Here is a 9343-nt window from a genome sequence, read left to right on the forward strand (position 1 = left end):
GCCGCTCCACGCGTCGCCCTGAAGCCCTTGGCCGTCCTCTGCTGGCTTCTTGCACGCGCGCCACGCCGCCGGCTCGCCGCGGATCTCCTTCCCCGCTGCCGGACTCTACCCACAGACTTGTCAAGCTCATCTCCTGAGCTCTCATCTTACTTATCCCTCCCCATTGGCTATAAATAGCCCTAGCCGGACCTACAATTCCGGCAAACCGCGCCGCCTCCCCTTCCTTCTTCTCCAGCGAGCCCTGCTCACTGAGGACCGCCGCCACTAGCACTCTCCTGCCTCCCTAGACCCACTAGTCTGCTCCGTCCTAACCCAGTGAAGCTCGCTGGCCCCCTCCCATCGCCGAACCCTCGCCGGAGCATGGCCCCTGATGAGCTCACTCGCCGCCGACCCGCCTGCTCTCGTCGCGTCGCCGCTACAGACCATCCCAGGCCCCACCCAAGGCACCAACAGGTGCGCATGAGCCCCATCTTCATTTCCCCCAAGCTTCCCCTCGCCGCCTGGGTCGAACCTCGCCGGAATTCAGTCGGAACAGAGCTCCCACCTCCGGCCATGGCTGAAGGACCCGATTGCTTGAAGTTAAATCATTCTAGGGTCTTCTTTGTAAAAAGTCCAGAACCCTTTTTATGTTTTTCTTGTGAACTTTGAAAAATCATAGAAAAATATAGGAAAATCTAAAAAATGCCAAATTAATTTTGTTGTGTTCCTCTTAACTAGATCTATAACTTTGGTTACTAAAGTTTGAATGAAACTTTATATTGTGTGCTCTAGTTTAATTGTAAGCAAATGAGTAATTAATTTATATCTTTTTAACCCTAGCCTTGTTATGCTTGATTTTTGAACCATGTAATCTATGTGCTATGTATGTTCTTTTATAAAATTTGTAGCCCAAATGCTTGATTTTTACTTGTTATTTCATGTGTTTTGTTTATTTCTAGCATATACACCTGTTTATTTTGTTAAAGCATGTTTTTGTTAATTTCATAGGATCATCTTTTTATCATGAGATCTTCTAATCATAAATAGTTTATGATAATTTTTGGGATAATTTTTACATTGTTTAGTTTGAGATTTAATTTTATGTATGAGTTTTAAGGTTAATTCATGCTAGTGTTGTTTTTGTTAGAATAAACTTCATGTTTGGGCTTCATTCATTGACATGGTCTTTCCTTTTTAATTTTGAGTTTATGTTTGATTTAAAACCCTAGTTGTTGAATTTTCTTTTGAATTCAAATTATAGATTTGAATTCAACCCACACATGTTCCTAAATAAAACTACCTTGCTTTTTCTTGATTTCAAACCATGTTTCTTAATGTAACTAGTTTTGTTATTTTATGGAGTTCCTTGTATTTACTTTTACTCTATAAACGGTTGCCAAGTAACACTTTTAAGCTTGGTCTTAAATGTTTACTTTATTGGATAACAATCTTTTAGTGAAGGAAAGCTATACTTAAGCACTTCACTAAATTCAACTACCGCATTGCATATAGAAATGATATCGCTAGTCGACGGAACATATGAACTCATCCAGGAACTTGACGGAAGATAACGAAGACCTGAACGTGAACCCGGAGTCCGAAAATGAACTGCATGAAGTCCAACCAACATCACGGAATTAACTGAAGTCCCGAATCCAGATTCGGAAGAACTAAAGCCTACTAACTCTATAGATGCTACTAAAGGTAACTCTTTGGAATGCTTGGTGAGATTGACGTCATGCACGGGCTTCATCATGATGTCATATATCGTCGCTAGTTATCGCTTTCTTTTCTGCTGTTTATAAACTCTAAAGAACTTATCTACTTTCAAACTTCTGAGGTACCCTGTTTGAACTCTCAAACTCAGTTTATAATAACTTTTACTATTGAAGTTGGTGTTATAAAATTTATGGCCATTGTAATATCTGGGCTCACCTTCGAGTGAGGTATGTTGTTTCGATTGGAAATACAGTGGTGTTATCGGGATTTTACCCGACAGACTGTCAAATTTCTCCGTTTGAAGTGCGTGTTAACCATTTCCTCCGTAAAAGTGATGGTTAGAGCACTTTAAACCGGACTAATTCTGGTGGTTCTGCCACAAAGTGGCACCTCCGCTACCTTCGAAGTCTATGATAGTAACTTTGAAGTGAGCGATGTTGAAGGGGAGATGGAAGAACAAGAGAAGATGGTCAAGCGAAGAGAAAAGATTAAGAAGAAAATGAATGAAAGACTTGAGAAGAAAGCTCAAATGCTTTTTGAAGAGAAGATGAGATTGGAGAAAGAAAAGAAGATTCAACAAGGATATAACTCGGTGTCTCATGCATATGAGACTACACAATCCTCTAACTCTTCCAACATTTCTTTCTCTACCGTTCCAATGGGCAAACCTTCTCCATTTGATGGAACCGACTATGCCCGTTGGAGAGAAGATATGCAAGTGCATCTATATAGACTTAACCCACATCTTTGGACGGTTGTGTGTGTAGGTGTGCCTCAACTTGGAGAAGATGAAGTGGCTACTCCGGAATATGAACATGACATGTTTCGCAATGTTCAAGCCGTGAGAGTCATTAGAAGCTCTCTTTGCACAATGGAGTTAGAGGCATTGCTAGTGCAAAGGAGATTTGGGACACCCTCAAGATGTCACATAAAAGAAATGAGGAAGTCAAGGAGGGAAAGATGGATCTTCTCCAAGGAGAGTTGGAAGCATTTGTCATGAAGAAGGATGAAACCGTTCAACAAATGCATGATAGGCTCACTCTTCTTGTCACCGACATCAAGGCTCTTGGTAGTAAGGATTGAGATGACTTCAAGGTCACAAAGAAGATGCTTAGAGCTTATGCACCCAAAAATTCTATGTTGGCAACCTTCATTAGAGGCAAAGATAACTATAAAAAGATGAAGCCAATCAACTTGTTGAACACATTGCAATTCCATGAGATGAATGCCCTAGATGTTTCCAAGTCAATTGCTAAAGAAGAAGTCAAGACCATTGCTCTCAAGGCCGAACCAAGCAAGACGGTAGAAACAAATGAGAAGCAAGCAAAGCAAAAGAAGAAAGTTGATTCAAGTGATGGAGAAAGCACCGATGAGGAACTCACCTTGATGGTGAAGAACTTCAAGAGGTTCATGAAGAAGAGAAATGTCAAGAAAGGAACCACACAAAGAAGATGCTACAGGTGTGGTGAAAAAGATCACTTCATAGCGGATTGTCCTCAAAACAAAAATAATGAAGATGAAGACAAGAAGTACAAGGACAAGGGCAAGGACAAGAGCTATGATAAGGAGAAGAGGTACAAGGAGAAGAGCAAGGAATACAAGAAGAAGAATGGCAAGGCTCATGTTGGTGAAGGATGGGAGTCAAGTGATGACTCCGACAATGAGGGCACGGCATCACTTGCCTTGTTCACCACTTCATCAACATCAAGGCTCTTCAACAACCTCTCCGACGATGAAGATGATCACCCCATGTGCCTCATGGCTAAGGGGAATAAGGTATCAAACTATTCAAACCCTCCATCCTCTCCTACCTCCACATCTAGTGAAGTAGAAGGTGACTTAGATAAAGAGGAGGCCCAACACAAAGAAAACATGATAAAGAAGTTTGGCAAAGAAGGCTATAAACAAATTAAAAAAATGTGGAGAAATTAGAGAAAAAGAAAGAGATTCTTAGAGAGAAAGAAGACTTCTCGTCCTTGAGAAGGAGAGAAACCTTTCTCTAGAAGAATCTTTAGCTAATGAAAAAGATAATGTTGAGAAGTTGACAACGGACTTGTCTCTTGCCAATGACTCAAATGTGAGGATGTCAAAGGATCATACCTTTGCAAAGGACTCACTAGCTAGCCTAAAGAATGCTCATAGTAAACTTCAAGAGAGGCATTCACGCCTTGAAGATATAAACAAAGATCTTGAAGTGAGCTATAGCACTCTTTGGGAGAGCACCAAATCTAGTTCTAAGGCTAAGCTTGACTCTAATGTTTCCCACTAGCAAATGGTGCTCAAAATATTATGATCATGATATAAATACTTGTGTTACTAACCTTTCCAAGCTAGAGGAAGCAATCAAGAGCAAGGATGGTCAAATCCACAAGTTGAACATGCTACTTGGTAAGAGTAATTTTAAGCCAAAGAGTGACTTTAAGTCACACCCGGCTTATGACATGGCTAGACAGTTTCCAAGCATTGGTGATGAACTTGGCCTTACAAGAGGAAACAAGGTAAATGGTACTAAGATTGTGAAGGGCCAAGCCATCCCACTATGAAAGAAAGGAGCCAAACTTGATGATTTGATGACCATGGCTCATAATGGCTCAAAGGTAAATGTTGACCAAGGTAAGAACAATATTGAAGCCACAACAAAGGTCAACACAAGTAACAAGAAGGTGCCATCTCCCATATCACGCAACTACACCGCTGACTACACGGATGTGCTTCAAAATGGGAAGATGGTGGTTAAGTACATTGGTGCTCACACTAGGAAGTTGAGGAGTGTGTGGGTGCCCAAGATGGCTTATTCTAACCTCCAAGGACCCAAACAAGTTTGGGTACCTAAAACTTGAGCTAAAATTTGTTTTGTAGGCATACTTCTACGGTGGAAATGCATGGTTGATTGATAGTGGATGTTCAAATCATATGACCGGGGAGAAGGACTTGTTCACTTCTTTGGAAACGGATGACATACCCAAAGAAACTATTATCTTTGGAGACAATAGCAAAGAAGAAGTGATTGGTTTGGGTAAAATCGTTCTTACTCATAATAATTCAATTAATGATGTTTATTGGGTTGAAAAATTAGGATACAATTTGTTGTCCGTCTCACAACTTTATTTGATGGGCTACAATTGTCTCTTTACTAACGAGGGTGTGACCGTTACTAGAAGGGAGGATTCCTCTATTGCTTTTACAGGTCTTTTGAAGGGCAAAGTCTATATTGTTGATTTCTCTAAGGAGAAGATTGATCCCAAGACTTGTTTAGTGGCAAAATCCAATTTGGGTTGGCTTTAGCATCACCGACTAGCCCATGTTAGCATGAGGAACTTGGCCAAACTTCAAAAGGACGGGCACATCATAGGACTAACCAATGTTGTTTTTGAGAAAGACAGGTTGTGTAGTGCATGTCAAGTGGGGAAACAAGTTGGTGCTCCACATCCCGCCAAGAACATGTTAATTTCATCAAGACCATTGAAGCTTCTACACATGAATTTGTTTGGACCAATCACCTACATAAGCATTGGCGGTAATAAATATGATCTTGTAATTGTTGATGATTATTTTCATTTCACTTGGGTATTATTTTTGCATGACAAGAGTGAAGTTCAAGGAATTGTCAAGAAATTTATTAGAACAGATCAAAATAAATTTGAGTTGAAGATCAAAAATATTCGAAGTGACAATGGCTCGGAATTCCGAAACACCAATGTTGAGGAATTTTTTGATGAAGAAGGGATCAAGCATGAATTCTCCGCTCCATATACCCCTCAACAAAATGGTATAGTGGAGAGGAAGAATAGGATGTTGATTGAAGCTGCAAGAACCATGCTTGATGGGTACAAGACTCCGGATAGTTTGTGGGCCGAAGCAATCAACACGGCGTGTCATGCCATCAACCGTCTCTACATCCACAAGTATTTGGGCAAGACACCCTACAAGATAATCACCGGTAACAAGCTTAAGGTGCACTACTTTAGAGTTTTTGGTTGCAAATGTTATATACTTAACAAGAAAACCAAAGGCTCAAAGTTTGCACCAAAGGTTGATGAAGGTTTTCTATTTGGTTATGGTACTAACAAGCACGCCTATCGTGTTTTCAACAAAACCACCGGTGTTGTTGAGACCACGATAGATGTGTAATTTGATGAATCCAACGGCTCTCATGTAGAGCAAGTTGATATGAACCTTGTAGATGATGAAGAAACATGTGTATCAATCATGAGAATGGGCTTAGGTGAAGTGAAGCCAAGAGAAGAAGAAAGTCATGCTACGGTTGAAGCAAGAAATGAGGATCCATCATCATCAACTAGAGTTGAAGCACCAAATTCTCAAGTCCCTCAAGATCAAGGTCATGCTCATGGTGACGATCATGATCATGGCATGGATCAAGGGGCACAAGGTGAAGAAACTCAAGAAGAAGCACCTCAAGCTCAAAATGATGATAATGGTGAACCAATTCAACCATAACACTAAGTGTCTCATCCAAGAGTTCATCAAAGTATTCAACGGGATCATCCTGTTGACAACATCCTTGGGAGTATTCGAAAAGGGGTAACGACTCGTTCTCATTTAGCAACTTTTTGTGGACATTACTCATTTATTTCCTTTTTGGAACCTCTTAAGGTAGATGAAGCGCTTGGTGATCCGGATTGGGTCATGACAATGCAAGAAAAGTTGAACAACTTCACAAGAAATGAAGTTTGGCAATTAGTGCCACGACCCAAGCAAAATTTTATTGGAACCAAGTGGGTTTTCCGGAACAAACAAGATGAACATGGAGTTGTCACAAGAAACAATGCTAGATTGGTTGCTCAAGGTTACACTCAAATTGAAGGCTTAGATTTTAGAGAAACATATACTCCGGTGGCTAGGCTTGAGTCAATAAGGATTTTATTAGCCTATGCCGCTCATCATGATTTCAAGCTACATCAAATGGATGTCAAGAGTGCTTTCTTGAATGGACCTCTATCCGAGCTAGTATATGTTGAGCAACCCCCGGGCTTTGAAGATCCCAAGCATCCCAACCATATGTACAAGCTCCATAAGGTACTCTATGGGCTTAAGCAAGCTCCTAGAGCATGGTATGAATGCCTTAGGGAATTCCTTCTCAAGAACGGCTTTGTAATGGGCAAAGCCGATTCTACTCTCTTTACTCAAAAAGTAGAAAAAAATCTCTTTGTTTGTCAAATTTATGTTGATGACATTATCTTTGGTTCTACTAATGAAGAGTTTTGTGAAGTGTTTAGTAGGATCATGACTAAGAGATTTTACATGTCCATGATGAGTGAATTGAAGTTCTTCCTTGGTTTTCAAATCAAACAATTGAAGGAAGGGACTTTCATATGTCAAACCAAGTATACAAGTGATATGCTCAAGAAGTTTGACATGGCCGATGCTAAACCAATCAAGACACCTATGGCCGTGAATGGACATCTTGATCTCAATGAAGATGGAAAATCCGTGGATCAAAAGGTATATCGCTCCATGATTGGTTCTTTATTTTACCTTTGTGCATCTAGGTCGGATATTATGTTTAGTGTGTGCATGTGTACAAGATTTCAAGCTAATCCTAAGAAATATCATTTGGTAGCAATTAAAAGAATCTTGAGATATTTAGTGCATACTCCAAACCTTGGCTTATGGTATCCCAAGGGCTCCACTTTTGATTTACTTAGCTATTTCGATTCGGATTATGCCGGTTGCAAGGTAGATCGAAAGAGTACAACGGGAACTTGTCAATTTCTTGGCCGGTCCTTGGTGTCTTGGAGCTCTAAGAAATAAAATTCCATTGCGTTATCCACCGCCGAGGCCGAGTATGTTGCAGCCGGTGCTTGTTGTGCTCAACTACTTTGGATGAGGTAAACCTTGAGTGACTTTGGCTATGAGTACAAAAAGATTCCTCTCTTGTGTGACAATGAGAGTGCCATTAAACTAGCCAATAACCCTGTCCAACACTCAAGAACCAAGCACATTGACATAAGACATCACTTCCTAAGAGAACATGAAGCCAAAAGAGATATCGCCTTGAGTCATGTGAGTACCGATAAACAACTAGACGATATCTTCACAAAGCCTCTCGATGAGCAAAGGTTTTGTTTTTTTAGTAGTGAGCTAAATATCTTGAATTCTTGTAACTTGGCTTGATTTATTGCATGCACTTGGTATTGATGCCTAGAATAGGAAAAAAAATGACATTTGTGTGAGTCTTTCAAACATTTGATGTTGTGATCTTTGGATCACTCCTTGGCTCAAATGATCATGGTTATGTATTGTTGATTGTGGCTGATCATTTTTGAGTCAAGGGTCTTATATGTCCATACTCTATTATCTTTCTCATCTGATCACTACTTCATCTTTCAAGGAGATCTATCCAAAATTTTTTTTCTGTGTATCCCGGATGATCCGGCCATATACCGGATCATCCAGCCTCCCTGCCAAAACCTCTATGGAACCCATCGGATGATCCGGCATACCCCCGGATCATCCGGCCCTGGGACTTCGGCTATATATAGCCCGCGCCCGTTGACTGCCCTAGCCGGCTCAGTCTTTCCTCTCTCCTAGCGCCGCCGCCCCTTGCTCTCTTCTCCATGCGCGCGGCGATCTCGCGATTCAACCAGGAAAACTTGAAGCCCTCAAGCCCCTTTGATTCTCCACGCTTCAGAGACTCCGTTCCCCTCTATCTTTCCTCCGGAACTTCTTGGTTTGCACGGGAAACTCAAAGGTAACTCATTCAAAACTCCCGTCGCCCGATCTCTCAATGTAGAAAGTTCTAGTTCGATTCCTTTGGGGGATAGCATCCTCGTACTCTCTAGAACACATGCCTAAAGTTTCACAAGTTTTCGTTGGACGAATCTTCAGTTTCAACTGTTAAGCCTTTTCATCCAAAACTCCCATTGCCCGATCTCTCAATGTAGGAAGTTCTAGTTCGATTCGTTTGGGGGATAGCATCCTAGTACTCTCTAGAACACATGCCTAAAGTTTCACAAGTTTTCGTTGGACGAATCTTCAGCTTCAAATCTTAAGCCTTTTCATCCAAAACTCCTGTCACCCGATCTTTCAATGTAGGAAGTTCAAGCTTGATTCCTTTTGATGATAGGATCCTAGTACTCCCTAGAGCTCATGCCTAAAGTTTCACAAGTTTTAGTTGGTCGAATCTCTGGTTTCAACTCTCAAACTTTTTCATTCAAAATCCACTCGCCCCGATCTCTCAATGTAGGAAGTTTTAGGTGATTTCCTCTGGTGAATCATGTTCTTTATCTATCTAGAGGTCATGCCTAAAATTTCATAAGATTTGGTGGGCTAAAACTCTTAGATTCATGAACTTAGTGTTCTTCCCCGACCAGAGCCGGATGATCCGACCCCTCCAGGTCCGGATGATCCGGTGCATAGTCGAATGATCCGACTCTGCCCTGGAAAGAACAACTGGCTCATGATTTCTCACCCTCTCTCGGTCATGTTCTAAATTATGTTCCCATTTTCTTTTGACCAAATGGTGAGGACCAAGATTTCTAAGAAGAAGGGTCGCTCCACCGACTCTGAATCAGAGGATTATTCACCTAGCTTTGAAGGTCAAGTTCATCGGAAACCCAAAAGCACCAAGATGGGCATGAGAAAGAGCAATAAGAGAGGTCGTGGTACTGAGAATCTTCCAGGG

This window comes from Panicum virgatum, chromosome 2K, assembly GCF_016808335.1.
Source record: "Panicum virgatum strain AP13 chromosome 2K, P.virgatum_v5, whole genome shotgun sequence".
Classification (NCBI taxonomy): Eukaryota; Viridiplantae; Streptophyta; class Magnoliopsida; order Poales; family Poaceae; genus Panicum; species Panicum virgatum.